The following is a 16294-nucleotide window of genomic DNA, read 5'->3' on the forward strand; positions in this document are numbered from 1 at the left end:
TAGCACATTGCATGAGGAGCATTCAACTCCGGACGTTCTTTGGCAACAAATCACTACACAGTTCTGAGTAAAAGTGTGATCCAGTTATCTTATTAAATCAGCCTGACTTTAGAGCCTAAAAGTAGCTGATTCATATGCTCGAATATAAAGTACCTAGGGAATATAGATATAGGATATTTTCTCAAAATTCCTTCACAATGAAATGTAGTTGACCAAGACATACACACACACACACACACACACAAAACACTCAGAATGAAGAGGCCACAAAAAAGAACCAGAATAAGGAGCAAACATTTAACTGATGAACATTAAACTGGTTTATTACATCTTTTGCAGCTTGACAGTTAATAAACTTGAAGAACACAATTCAAGTTGCCTGCCTTTCTGGCGGACCAGGTAGGGAGTTCTATACAGACCATAAATTTGCTAATTGCTCAATAAGTCAGTATAAAAAAATCTCAAAACTTAGAAACTGAAATTTAAACTGTACCATTATCTTTGCATGCTTGTTTAAAAAACATAATTCTTTCATTAATGAATCAAGTAGTTTCATCTAAAAATATACAAGTCCAACAACTGCACAGATAGTATGTAATACAAAAGTCACTTTATAACTCTAGAAGCCCCTTTATCCTAATAAAACACATAGAAAGTTTGGCAGGACTTTCTACATAAAAATGTTTACCACATTTATTCACCTTCAAGATTTCGTTAATATCTGAGACCTGCCAAGTGTAAACACAGTACAATACGTCTGAAAATACCGGCCATCATTTCAACCACCTTTTCCCCTAAACTCAAGAATTTAATAATTCATGCATTCTTACTTTAATATGAGTGAAATCAGATGAGTGAATTCAGTGTTAATAAATTACCTTAAATACTCCCTGAAATAAATAGTTCTTTAAAAAAACATTTCCAAAAGCACCTCAGAGTATTATTCAATTAATAATATCAAGGGGAAATACATCAAAAACAAAAAATACCTACAAACTGCTAACTGTGGCTTTATGGTTAATAAATACATTTTCAATGTTTTTACAAGGTATGCTAACAGAATTAATTCCAGTACCTTGAACTGTACATACCGTAATATTACAATGCATTAGGTCCTTTGTAAAACGGCCCCAAACAGACCTTTCTGCCCTGTCCTAAACTACTCAGTCAATTTAAACACTAAAGATTTGCTCTACTTTTTTCCTTCTATGCAATTGTTTGTATTATTTCTTTTCCTTGGATCATTCTCTTTGACCGCTGTTAATTTCCCATAGAAATGGGAAAAAATAGATCAAGTATATACACAACAAGACTAAAAATACAATCAATGGACAACTGTGAACATTCTTATTACAAGCTCAACTGTGCCCCTTGGCTACTAGGGGAACATGTAACATGAGTGGGCCCTAATCTAACAGGACTGTCTGCCTTTGTAAGAAGAAGAGGTCAGAACACAGAGGTACACAGAGAAGGGTTATGTGAGAGCACAGAGAAAACAGAAGGCCATCTATGAGCCAAGGTAAAAATCCTCAGAAGAAACCATCTCTGTTGACACCTTGTCTGCCCCTGACCATTGTGGCTCTGTTGGCTGGGCACCACCCACAAGCAAAAGACCACAGGTTCAACCTAGGCATGGTCAGGGCACATGCCTAGGTTGCTGTAACCAGTCAGGGTAATACAAGAGACAACCAATCAATGTTTCTTTCTCCCATCCTTCTTTCTCCTTCCCTTTGCCTCTATTTAAAAATAAATAAACAATGTTGAAAAGAAAGATACCTTATCTGGAACTTCAAGCTTCCTCGGTGTAAGAAAGTAAATTTTTATTACTTAAGCCACTGAAGTTTGTGGTACTTTCTGATTACAGCCTATAAAACTAATACAATTTTCATGCCAATAAATCTGAAAACTTACAATAAATGTAGATATTTATAGAAATATAAAATTTACCAAACTGACTCAAGAAGAAACTGAAAACCTAAACAGTCTATTGCCATTGAAGACATTAGATTTCTAGTTTAAATTTTACCCACAAAGCAAAAACTAGTCTCGAATAGTTTTACTAGTCTCAAATATGTAAGGAGTAAATTACCGTATTTATTCACATGCTTTCAAAGAACAGAAAGAAGATTCTAACATTGATACCAAAACCCAGCCAGATTATAAGAAAATTTCAATCTCACTAAGCAAAGTAGATGCAAATACCCTATAGAAAACGTTGCAAGCAGCATTCAGTAGGTCATAAAATACAATCATAACAAACTGGATAGAAAAAGCACTAACCAAATAACAAATATACACTCAACAACATTAAAATATAAAACAATATAAAGAAAATAAAATGAAAGTCCATAATCTTAGAAAAAACATTTTGAACATATTTAATCAACCCTGAATAAATACCCCATTGGGGAGGAGGCTGGGAAGAACACTATTCCTTTGGGGGCAAAAAGGCAAAAGATATGAAAAGGATTTTCGTGGAGGAAGAAATACAAATAACCAGTAAACATATAAACAATTAGTGACAGAGAGTGCAATTAAGGCCCAAGGAGACACTATTTAACACACATCAGACTAAAAAAACTTTAAATGTCAGCAGACACCACAAGTTGGTAAGGCTGTAAAGAAATGAAACTATTAATCAGTGCTCCTTAGATATATTCATAGATATAAGAAAATTCACTGTATGTATTTTCTTATATCTATGAAATACTTCATAACCTGAAGAAAGCATCTACCCCTATATTTTAACTCAAAAATATTCTTTTAATTGAATAAGAATTTTCAAAATTACTAATGTTGTTCAAAAACACTAAGATTTGCTTAATGACTACAGAGTCATCACACAACACAAGCAACCATTTTAATACAAGAATCAAAACTTAATTTTGTGCAAACTCAACTTTGCAATGCCAAAGCATAAGGAAACGAGGGTAGAGGGGATATCCTTACAGAATTCAATTTATTAAAGTATTATACATTATCTATTTTTTTAAAGTCACGTTGCTGGATGCCTCCATATAAAATAGTTGGGCTCTCACAAATGTGGAGAGTAGTAATTAGAAATGCACTTCGTACAGGAAAGTACTGTCTTCACGTTTGTTACCAGACTGCACTACAGCCTGAGCATTCCGGCCTTCTCATCCGCATTTCTGCGTAGGTTAACTGTTCAGGAAAATCCTTCCCCTGCCATTGTCCACGTACTTAAAGGCCTGTAAACCAGGCCTTTTCCCTAAACTACTACTTACTGAAAAAGCCGACCTCAATAAGAGAAATTTTCAGTATTTCAGGTTTCATGTGATCCATTTGTCAATTTTTCCGTCTTCTCTTTCTTTCTCTTCAGTCACACATGGTCACTACACTTTTTTCCAAAGAAAGAAAAAGTAACAAAGAGCTTGTTTTCTTTCTTTTGTTTTCATCCATGGTTCCTCCATCCATTTATTAAAATATTCATTAAAAAGCTATCTGGTACCTTTTGCTTTAAATCCAGAAATAGGCAGAAGTTCATCTTCCTTGCTTAACTTGGATGTTAAAACCTGTGAAAGGCAAAAAACCCAATTCCCCTAGCACTGTTCTTCCTCCCAAACCTCCCAGTCTAGAACATACTGGGTAACCTTGAGCAAGCAAGCTTCATTGGCATTGATCCTTTTCCTCCCACTTACATTATCCAGGTGAAGTCGATAATTCTTATACTACACCACCCAGCTCCAAATTTCTACATTTCTAAGATAAATCTTGGCAATTTTCCGCACTGCTTGATATGAATATCCAGAAAGAAGCTGCTCTTGATGCCAACAATAGCGTCATCTCTTTGAGGCACAGACTTTGCATCCTGGACTGTTGAACAAAATTGAGCCAAAAAAATAATGACAATTAGCTACCCCCACTGCTCCCATTCAGCTTAACCCCTCTCACTCTGACAACACATGTCAATGTGGAGAGAGTGGACTGTTGTCACCAGCAATTTCTGCTGGCATTTTAACAGTGTCTCGGTTTTGCAGTTAGAGCAAAGCAAGATTGAGATTCCACTTCTCATGTGAAAGCACTGGACACTTGTCCATGTAATTAAGTCCTTACGTGACAACAACATACTTGTAAACTGTTTCTGGCAGAACAAAAAATAAGCATCTCTTGTATAACTGATTAGAACCAGGAGAAAGGAGTCCATTCTCACTGCTAGTTGTAACACAGAAATCTCTTAGCTTTTTCTCTCTGCGCCAAGCCGGCCAGCCATGGGCAGTGCACTGCTAATTGGCCAGCCAGGTCCGCCTTGGAATATCTGCCATCTCAAACTCTACAGGGAGAGTTAAGAGAGAAGTTGGGGCTGCAATAATTATCTAGCTAGATAAGTAAGCATTTAAGATGCGCTTAAGTCCTAGTGTAGAACCAGAAATTATAAATGTAAATCTATCATTGAGTTGCTTTAAAAATAAATTTTGCCCTACCTGTCATCACTCAGTCTCTCCCCTTCTTCCCACACACATATTTTCACAAGCCCCATCTCCACACTAATTTCTCTACTGGGGCATTTTATTCTGACTAAAATTTTTAGAAATGGTGCACAAATAAATGTTACAAAATACAGAAGAGACGTGTGCAGTTCTGTGACTAACTACTGTGCAGCCTTAGGCAAGTCCCTTCATATTTCAGGAAGTGAGAAAGGCTGTCACAGATGGACACAGAAATCTGGCGCAGCAGCTGGAATCCACCTGTTTCCTCCACTCTCTCTTTTTTAAAATGGGCACACTGTTAAGGAAAGTGTACAAGCAGAAATATGATAAATCCTTCAGATAACATTTTCTGTCCTTCCTATCCAGGGTCTGGCAACATTAAACCCCATGAGAAGTCATCAACACTTGAGAAAAACTGAGCTTACAAAGGGAATAATGAGGTGTCTTAATTCATAGGATCCTGGTGTTTAAGAAATGTTAATTGCATTTGCAATTCAGTTTAAAAGTAATTGAGTAATTATATAAGAAACTTAATGAAAGCTCAGAAAAATCTAGCAAGCATTTACCCATAAACCAGGAAAATCTCCCCCAACCCCCACACACAAAATATAAATGTATAAATACACACTGGTAAAGTCTACCAGTAATTGATTTTTTTTTAGGAATCTAACTGTCCTCATGATACAGGGTGCAGCCAAAAGGGGCCTTCCAAAAAAGGGATTTGGAATGAGATCCAGAACTCAAGGTGTCTAGGAAATATTAGAAAGACATATAAGATGTCTTCACCCCTTTCCCCTAAGGTGTAAGTTGGGGGAAGGGATACCTGGAGCAGGAACATGCAGGGCTGTTTTGTACAGCAACAGCTTTGCAGCTAGACCATGGCACGGTCATTTAACATATCTACAACCTTCGGCGGGTCGCTTAGGTATGTTAAATAGCGGTGGCCATGTTCTGAGCCAGGGGGATGGAAAGGATCTCCCTCCAAGAGGTAACTGGGGGGCAGGTCCCCCAAGTTACAGTGCCTGCATGGGAGCTTGTACAAGACTGGCTCCATGACATGGGGCCACACCTGCCCAGACACACGATGGCAGCCCAGTAAGCTTAGAATCATACAGAAATGCTGGCATGCGTAGCTGACTGTGGGAGGAGTCAGAGATGGGGCTGCAGAGGAGGACTGGCACGGGGATTTAACCCAGACTCCGCAGCCATGTGAGAGGGAGAGATCCAGGCGCTTTCTGCCAGACTGCAGACCCCCGCAGTCATGTCAGTAGAGAGCCATGCGCAGCTTTGGTAGGGGAGAGGACCCCGCGGCTGTGGAGGACCCCAGGGCAGAAGGGGGCCTCCTGCCTTTGGCCATGGTGGGGACCCCCATGGTTTGGGTGAAGAGAATCACCATGCAGCTTTAGCAGAGAACCAGCACTTGGCCAAATGGCAGAGTGGCGACCACCCCACCACGTCTCCACCCCCCTCAGCTTTGCCGAAAAGGCCCATGATGTTTAGGCTAGAGTGGGGACCCCTGCAGCTTTGGTAGAAGAGGACCACACGACTTTGTGATGCTCCCTTTGGCCAGGTGGCCTGGGAAGCAGGAGAGACTTTGCCTAGAAGAAGGGTGAAGGAACTCTTGCCAGTAGACCATGAGAAGATGCCTTATGGCTTTGGATTAATTAGAGATCCTGCCTGGATGGCGACACAGCTGATGGTGCCAGTGACCTGAAACATGGATGTGGGCTTCTTTTCCTGAGTTATGGTACCCCAAATTAGGGCAGGCGGAGAAGGAAGCGCTGTGGGCATCTGAGGGTATGAAAAAAAGGACTTTGATGTTGTAATGAAGACATTAGGTCATACTTTAAGTGTGTATAGCATTAAAGGAACATTTCCTTTCCTTTTCACGAATCTCTGGCATTGAGAGATGTCTTTCCTATCTGGCAGCGGACATAACGAACGTGCGTGCGTGTGTGTGTGTGTGTGTGTGTGTGTGTGTGTGTTCTGTAACAGTTTTTGGTGTCCCTGGGTGGGCCCAATGATTGCCCCCTGGTCTCTGTTTCTGTAACACTCATTCTTTTCCCAATTGGAATTCTACTTCTGAATTTACTCTAAATCACAAACTAAAGTCGTATCCTTTCCAGGGTTATGAATAGAATTCTGGCAATTTAAACAAAACTGTTTTCAAAAGCTTTCCTTTTTCTCCTCCTAGAATCCAGGAAGAGGCTAGCACCCTCTCTCCGGCTACCTTCACTTACCTGCCCAGGGGCTCCCTTTATCTCTGTCCCAGGATGACCCAACTGGACGGGATCTGTCCCTAGTCCTGTACCAGAGCTCAACACAGACCTCCAGGAGACCTCGCCAAGATGGAAGGGCAGACATGTGAGATGAGAAGCCACTTGCCATCTCAGCCCTGTTGCGGAGAAGCTGCCCTGTGGCCCCACCTCTCTTGGTGCAGCAGGCTTCCACTCTGGAAGGGCTGCTGCTGCTGCCCTTTGCCCTCTAACCACCCACCCTACCCCTCCCTCCTGCATTAGTGCCTCCTGGTTCTTGAGCCCAGTCTGAGCTATATCCTGCCTCCTTATTACCTGTCCTCCAGTTACTGCCTGTCCACTTCATCTCTAACCTGTTATACCTGATAGCATTCACTCATACTCTTTTTTCTTTTACCCTCCCCCAAGGTCATTTTTTTACTGCTTTTAGAGAGAGAGGAAAGGAGAGAGACAAACATCGGTGTAAGAGAAAAACATCAATCGGCTGCCTCCCGTATGCGCCCAGACCAGGGATCACGTGCACCTGAACCAGGGATCAAACCTGCAACCCTTCGGCAATGGGTAAGCTCCAACCGTCTGGGCCGCATCAGCCAGGGTTTATTCATTCATATTCTTAATATAAGCCTTTGATCTCCTTCTCACTCATAATTTTGCTCCGAAGTGCACTACCTGGACCAAGACAACTCACGCATTTCCACCATGGACAAAATCAGAATCCATCCTTGTTCTCATGCTGTCTGCCTTTCCTGTGCTTTCAAATGCAGCTCCCTGCAACCACATGGTCCTGGCCTGAGCCTCATCCATCTACAGCATTAAGATACACGAAATCCAGGAACAGAATGGGCTTAGCCACTGATGACACCAGTAATGGAATCAAGAACCACCCAGGGCCACAAATGATCGTTCCATTTCTCAAGAGATGAGCAGAGCTCAGAAACAGTGAATCCAGGCAGGTGGTTTTCCAGAACACATGAGCAGCCTTCTCTGTGTGGGCCCTTGTCTCCACTGCAAGGCTGGGCCCTGGGGCTGTGCTTCAGGTCTGCAGACAGGGCTTAGCAGGATTCAGGCAAGAAAGCAGGGCTCCGTAAAGGCACGTGATCTATGATATTCACGTGGAAGGAAGAGTGGGGCAAGAGACCTGTTTGTAAGAAGGGAGAGAATAGGCAGTGTGGGACTCCGTGGTAGATAGGAATCGCCACAACTTAGCTGAGCTCAATCTGCACTTCCCAGCACTGTTTCCCCTGCCGAGGCCCATTGCTTCTGGCTTCTAAGACACATTTTGGTAAGATTCAGAAGGCAGAAGTGCAGCAGCAGTCCCGTTCATTTCACACTCAGAAGGTCAACACAGGGCTCTAAATGCAAGCATAGCTCTCACGTGTTGTCGCTGATGTGCTGGTTCATCTGGCTGGCGCAGGCCCACAGCTCCTGCAGTCTCTTCGAACCTCCATCAGTACGTGATTGCCAGGCTATGGTGTGTTTGACCAAGAGAAGGGCGCCAGCTGCCGCTGTACCTGCCAGCATCTCTGAGGTCGGAGGCTTGTAGGTAGAGAGAACCTGTGTGGAGCCCAGTTCATCCTCATAGTTCTGGTTTCTCCCTGCTCCCCCGCCCCCACTTCCTCCTCATCCTTGGTTCCTGGCTGCCTGACCTACAACATCAAGCCTAGCATCAAATACATGGAAGCAACTTGCTTAAACTAGCTTCTACAATTAAATGAGGCCCAATCCTCTTAGTAAATTCCATATGCTACACCATCCCCGCAGTCCTGTTTCTCTGATTATAAGTGAAGAGAAACTTGAGGTCTTTAATATGACATCTTCTCCTTTCTTTCCTTTTGATTCAAACTGGCCTCCTCTACCACCCCAACCCACCTGCCTCCTTCTCCCTTGCACGACCATTTCCTTAATCATTAAGCCCTCAATACAGTGAGGTTCTGATCAGCATCAAATGATCCAGGAACAAAGCCTCAGGTCTGTTGATTCCAGAGACACAGTGTAGGTCAACCTAGATAGAGATAACAACTAGCTCTCTCGGCTGTATTTCAGTACCATGCCCAGAAAAGCAGGGAAGCCACAGTGACGCTATGGCTGACTTCAGGAACACATGTACTGATCAACTACCTCCTGTCCTAGCCCCGACCAATCCATAGAGACCATAACCCTACTTAGACCTTGGTTCCCTTTTTCGCCATGATTAATGATTTTTCCCCATATAACCTACCCCCTGGAAGCCATCAGGGAGCCAGATCTCCGAGCATTAGCTCACCCGTATCTCCAGGTGTGGGCCACTTCCTGAAAATTAACCCTTACTTTCTATGCTAGAAGCGCCTATTCATGCCTTATGGGCTTTGATGCCTAGAGGCAAATAGACCCCTTTAGTCTGGTAACAGGATCAGACTGATCCAGAATTTACTACCAATACTAATTCTAGGGAAACAAAGCATGCCGAATATTAATAATCAATTGACTCTTACATTGGATTATTTGTGAATCTTACCTCCATTAGGCTATAAAGTATACTGAAGGACTAAATTATGTATAAGAAAAAGATTTTCACTCATTGTTGAATCAATATATTATTCATGATTTTATTAAACAAAAGTGTCTTTAGAGAATAGGAAGAAATTAATTCTCAGAGAACATAGCTGAGGACAGGGGAAAGAGGTTACTATTCCTTCCTAATGTACAAATGTTGACACATAAAATTAACTAGAGAGATAGAGTCCTTTAACAAATGTTTTTAATAATCAATTACTATGTTGATTTAATACTATAATGTTCTCATTAAATCAAAATGTTAAGCGAAATGGTTGCACTTAAAACATGCTCATCATTTTTATGATCACTCAAAGTTTCCGGGTAGAAGGTACATTACACAAACTACTGTGATAATGTACTCTAAATATGATGCCCTAAAGCTTAGCTCATGACCCACTATAATCAAGTGGCCAGAGAACGAAAACGCGTGAGCAAGGAAGAGTGTAAGAGCTTAAGCGCACACGAGCAAGGGAGACACCGGGAGTGACAGACAGTGGGGCGGCCGCGGGGAGGAAGGACAGGGAGGAGGGCAGAAGTCACTGGAGCACATAAACGAGCCTCAGAAGATTCCAGATGAAATATTTAAAGATATCGCCAAATATCATATTTACCCCGAACTCCGAGGGGACGGTTTTTCAGGGCACTTTTGTGTCTAGTCAAAGGGAAAAAAATGATAACTTTCTATTTTTAAGATAATTTTTTAAGCTATAAATGAACCCAATTGACAAAACAAACAAGGGAGCAAAACAGAACCAGAGACTTGGAAATAAAGAACAAACTGGCAGTGACCAGAGGGCAGGGGGGAGGGAGTACTGGGAGGGGAAGGGAAGAAGGAAGGGGAAGGGTCAAGTCGAGGAACATGTGTAAAGGACCCTGGGCAAAGATAAAGGGCAGGAGGGTGAGGACCGAAGGTGGGAGTAGGGGTGGCTAAGACAGGGGAGAGTAATGGGGGGAAACAGGGACAACTGCAATTGAACAACAATGAAACAATTTTTTAAAAATTTAAAACAAAAGATCGTAACTTTTCACGGTTGCTCCCATTTCTTCCAGTCAATGTGATACCATCATTCAAGGCTCAGGTCAAATGTCACTGCGTACGTGAAGCTGTCCGTGGCCCACGCCAACTCTCTAGGTTTCATTAAATATATTGTAGCCCTAATGACATCAAACTGCAGTAGGGTATTTGCCTGTCCCTGAGATGTGGAAATGCTGAAGACCAGGTCTAAATATAATTTCTCTCTGTAGCCCAGTGCCTAACAAATAATAAACACTAAATATATGACTGCTAGATTTCATTACAGTACAGGACAGATGGGATGGTTGATTTTATCTGTCACCTTGACTGGGCGGGCCTCAGGGCACCCACGTTAAACCCGACATCTGGGGATGTCTGTGTGGGTGCTTCGGGATGAGCCTGGCATCTGAATCAGCGGACTCCTCAAACGCACTGCCCTCCCCAAGGTGAGCAGGCATCGGCTAATCCGCTGAGGGCCTGAAGAGAACAAAAGTGGACAAAGGGACAGAATTCAGCCCCTGCTTGCCTCCTTAACCCGGGACTCATCAGCCTTCTCCTGCTCTTGGGCTGTGACGTACACAGTTGCCATCCCTAGTCCTCAGGCCTTGGCACTACACCAGGGGCGGGACTTCTCGGTCTCCATCATCTTATGAGCCGATTCCTTATAATAAAGCATTTAAATCATCCGGGATACAGATAGAAGTCTTCTGTCGGTTCTGTTTCTCTGAAGAACCCTGACTAATTCAACAGAAGTTGTCGACAATCTGTGAGTGAACCCGGTACCATGTCTACCAACCACCCCAGCATATCCAGTATCTTCAAGAATTCCATTTCTTCCATTGATTACTCTTTATTATTCTTAAGTAACAAGAGAAAGCCAGATGTGTCTCTTCCTCATAAACACAGAGTCACCATTTGGAAGTCCCAGTCAGACCCTAAAATAAGAAGCTGACAGATTAAACGGGACAGCTGGTCCCCCCAAGCGTGCTGCTCCATCCATCCCAGCACATACGTCTCCAAAGGAAAAAACACAGACAAATGCTGGCCTGAGCAGCAAATTCTCCTAAAACCAAACTTCATTATAAACACAATTAGCATGGCTTAACATAATAAAAACGGCCATTTTAAGGAGCACTTAGTAACTGCCAGGCAATATAGTAAAGGCTTGGGCATTTTTTTTTCATTTAATCTTCATAACAACTTTATACAGTGGGCATCTTCATCATCGTTATCATCCCCATACCGCACAGGTAAAAATGAGATGGAGANAATACAATTAGCATGGCTTAACATAATAAAAACGGCCATTTTAAGGAGCACTTAGTAACTGCCAGGCAATATAGTAAATGCTTGGGCATTTTTTTTTTCATTTAATCTTCACAATAACTTTATACAGTGGGCATCTTCATCATCGTTATCATCCCCATACCGCACAGGTAAAAATGAGATGGAGAAGCCGGTGAAGCCCTGGCTGAGCCAGGATTGAAACCCAGGAGGCCAAGCTCTTAAACAGCACAGTATGCTCAGTACTCCCCACGGGCCCCTTAAATGCCTCTAAAATATTTCTTATTAAAAAGCAGCACTGTGAAGGCATTTTTATAACCTTCCTTTGAAACTCAAAGCATAACTGTCAAAGCCTGAGGAATCTCGGAGGCTCCTGGAAGCTGACACACACCTCCTAAGACCTCAGTCAAGACACAGAACTTCCTAAAAGTAAAACCGTGCAGTTATGAAAGGCTTATCCATTGAGAGCAGAGAAAGTGGCACTAAAGGAGCAAACACAGAGCATCTTACAGGCTGTCTCCATCATCAGGGGGTCTACTGGAGCGGCAGAAGGAAGCTAAGCGGGAGCCTCCGTCTCAGGAGCCTTGCTCTACAGTGGACATGGAGGAAAACTCTGGGAACGACACCTTTATTTAGAGAGTATCTGAAATGAGCTCAAATCAAAGACTGGGAATCATCTAGTTCGTAGCCTAACTGTCTGTGCCCCACCCACAGCATTGCCTGCAACATGAGAAACGACTGGCCCCATTGAAAGATGCGTAACAATCAGAGAGAGGCCATAGGGGACCGTGCAGAAAAGTGGCAAATACCAAAAGCAAAAGTCCAGTGAAGAAAAAACATCACAAGGAGAAATTACCCAAGGAATCAGAGGAAGAATTGAGACAACACACTTCATGGACTCAAAAGAAAATAACAAACAAAAAGGTCTTTTTTAGGAAAAAAAAAAAGTTCAAGGAAGAAGTAGAAAGAAGGGTTCAAATGGTATAGGACAAGATAATTGAAAGAGATTATAAAATAAGCTGACAGAGCTATAAAATACTACGGAGATGAAAAGCCACTTCAGGAAGTAAAAAAACAACAAAGAATTTGACTGCAAACAAAGAAAAAATGTTTCATGGAAAAGCAAAGTATGGAGAAAAAAGGTAAAGATGAAAATCATAAATATGGAAAGCCAAGGACAAACATTTATTTTCAGGATTACTAAAGAAGAGAACAAAACAAATGGATAATATACTTTAATTATAATTTAAAAATCTGAAGACATAAAAACAGACTCTACTTCTCAGACTTTAAAGACAGATGCCAAGAAAACCAATACAGAATGATAAAAACCAGACAAAAATCAATGAATTTACTGAACTCTGAGCTTACTAAAATTAGTCTATGGATATCTGAAGAAAAGCAAAACAGGAACAAATGAAAGACCGGCTGGCTTCAACCTTCACAGGAACGCAGGATACCAGTAAAGCCAGTTTCCCCAGTAAAGCCAGTTTCCATATTTCTGAGAAAAATAAGACCAGATGAAGTACCTTTCATAATTACAATGAATAATCAGAAACAAAGGGAAATAACACCAATTGTAAAAAGGTGGTAAAACAAGAGGAGGGAAAGTTAGTTAGAAAGAAACATCTCCAACTTTCCTGTCTTTCTTAGAAAAAAGTCAAAAGATGCTGTTTAAATTCAGTCATTTAAAAAAAGCAGAATTACCAGAACTCATAAAGTTGGGATTTTTCCTCTTTACTCTTAAGTAACAACCTCACTTTGGTGAAAGGACATCAACTAGAAATTAATATATTCCTTCGTTTTTAATTCAGTTTCTATTTCTCCCATTATATTGAAAGAAAAGTGAAACATAACACTTCTTTAGAAATAGAAAGTATAAATGCAATCCTGTTTTTGTAAAAATGCCCCTATTACTTGTATATGCACATACAGAGATGCTGTCAATAATTCACCAATGGGTGTGAGGTGGGCAGGTGACAGGGCTTTGCACGCTTTAATGTTTTTTAAATGAGCAATGCATCATCTTTTCAAATGATGAACCCACTATTCTACTTCAATAATTGCATAATCTTTCTCAGCTCCCTGTATATTATTATTTTGTCCTAATTTCCCAGATGGAAATGAGATACTCAAGGTGGACAGAAGCGTGATCTGATGCAGGAAGAGATACTAACAAACGCAGTACACTTCCTGGGTCTGCAGCATCATACCGCCTCCTGATTTGGCTCAGTAAGAGGAAGGACTTTTAATATAATACAGGCGCCTAAAGTGGGATGAACTGCCACACGCAGTGGGACATTCCTAAGGAGGTCTCAACATCATGCTGAAGTGACCAACTCTTCTAGGAGGCCACCACACACCAAGCACGTGTTAAGAGTCAGGGAACTTGGAGGGTACCTCCAACTCTCAAAGTGCTTGACTTTATGACAAAAAGTCATACAAGAGTCGTGAATCTGTCTTAGGCCTTAAAAATAAGGTTCAATACCACACACACCTTCAGAATTTTACAGCTTTACACTGTTCTCACAAATATGTTGTATTTTCTTCCACCCCCCAAAACAACTTCTGAAATAGGCAGGACAGTTGTTACTAGTTTCAATTTGCGCCTGAGAAAAGAAGTCACCAGCCCAAGGCCACACAGACAGGGAACTGCAGAGCCAGGACTTGACAGTTTTTGATGTTTTTGATTCAATATTTACTTCCTAGGCAGCTATCTACATAAATGTTTACCGACAACAGGTTTCATTTCCACCAGCGGGGCTTTCTGAGCAATTGTGCCCACCTACCTAGTTCAAAGGGAGAGAAAGGCTGGATGCTGTTACAATCTTTCTATCCTGTATGAAGGAGGAAGACTTGGAACCTCATGGAAAAGAAATTTAAAGAAACCACACTGTGCGTATCCATCACTATGAAATAACTTTCTTTGTAAGAAATGAAAGCTTTCACAGAAAAGCTTGCCATGGTCCTCTTACATTCCAAATACCAGACGGAGAAGTCACCCACCGCTCTGCACCATGGCTCCTCTGGGGTCGTCACAGAGCAGGAGTGTTCACGTGAACTCCTCTCACGAGCAGCTGCACGAATGTGTGTGTGTGTGTGTGTGTGTGTGTGTGTGTGTCCTGGACGCCTGCTCTAAACTGGCTTTGGGGAAGCACTGGAAAACAAGGGAGGGGAGCCAGACCCACACACAAGCCACCGCACTCACAACGACAGCCACTGCTGAAATGCATCTAACCATGCACAGACCAGCTTTATGCAGACATTTGTGAGCGAGAAATAATGGATACATACTCACATTCAGTGCAATACCCACTGCTGCCTCCTCTCTAAACACTTAGGGACTCATGAGTTACAAGCTATGAGGCGCAATCATTTAGGATGAATCACATATAATGTATTATAGTCATTTACGATCACGTTTTCAGAGTTTATCCTCAGGGGAAGTAGTATCACAATGATTCTCTTTGCCATCACCTTTAGTTATCGTGAAATTAGTTACAGAACAATGACACTGTCAAAATGTATACACTTGCAAGGCTAACACTAACCCATTCAAACATAAAAATTTAGTAACAACTGAACAAAAACATAAAATGACATTATGTCAACACCATCCATAAGGAAAGGGATAAATACACTTTACATGACCATCAGTGAAGAAGGTTTCCATATTTACACAGGGATGAGCCAGAAAAATTTAAATTTACCAACTTTGCCCTGTTTGTCTCAAACAGTTTGTGCAATTGTTTCACTATGTAAATGAAATTATTAAAGGTGTGCTAGGTAAAGCCAGCTTAACAAGAGCTCATGAGAGCCAATGGCTAAACTTTAAGGATTTTTGCAAGCTACTTGTGAAACCTTTGAAACCAGCCATAGGAGTTTTACCCCTGAGAAGTGACAAACACTTCAGGTCCCGCCTCCCAGCCCCGCCCCTCGAGCTGGTTCACAAGCACACCACTGATCCACGTACAAATGCGGACACAGCACAATTAATTCTCACGAAGTGCACCCACACGGGCAGCATTGGGTTCATGAAAAAGAACATTACGGTTACACCCAGAAGTCATCCTGGTGTCACCTCTGAATCAATACTCTCTCTACAGGTCTGAAAACTGTCCGGGTATAAGCATGGACTGGGAAGGAGCAATTTTAGCAATGAGATGGCAGGAAGGCAGTTTTAAGTGAAAAATAGGACCTGCAAAAGCATTTGTAAATAACTGTGAAAGTAAAGGCTGGCAGAAAAAAAAAAAGTGGCATGATGTACATTTGTTTAAAAGTAGCAGGAGTAGCCCTGACTGGTGTGGCTACGTAGCTTGGGCATCATCCCACAAAGCAATATATCACAGGTTCAATTCCTGGTCAGGGCACATAATTGGGTTGTGGGTTTGGACCCTGGTTGGGTTGTGTAGGAGAGGCAGCCCATCAATGTCTCTCTCCCTCTCTTTCTCCCTCCCTTTTCCTCTCTCTAAAAATAAAGAAATAAATAAATGAATTTTTAAAAAGTAGCAGATAATTGGAGTAGGAAACTATGAAATTTTATGTTTTGTGCAGCTAAATAAAGAGTTACAAGGCAAGGCACATGCATGTATTCCAGACCAGTGAAGTGTATAAACCTTACGCAATGAAGGCGGTTTAATATATTATAAAAACATGACCTATGATGTGTATACTAACATCAGTAAGCTGTTAATGCAAGAAAGGAAATTTCAAATAACTACCGCAAATAAAGTAATACCCAGCATTTGGTTACTGCT

The 16294-nt window shown here is 41.7% G+C and overlaps 1 protein-coding gene across 2 annotated transcripts in view; it reads right to left on the reverse strand.

The window, feature by feature from the left end:
* The window catches only part of KLF12 (KLF transcription factor 12), a 424438-nt gene that overhangs the window by 280308 nt on the left and 127836 nt on the right, over positions 1–16294 (reverse strand). The gene's annotated exons all lie outside the window — the stretch shown is intronic.

Source organism: Sturnira hondurensis, unplaced genomic scaffold (assembly GCF_014824575.4).
Source record: "Sturnira hondurensis isolate 20B ecotype Veracruz unplaced genomic scaffold, ASM1482457v3 Scaffold0022201, whole genome shotgun sequence".
Taxonomy (NCBI): domain Eukaryota; kingdom Metazoa; phylum Chordata; class Mammalia; order Chiroptera; family Phyllostomidae; genus Sturnira; species Sturnira hondurensis.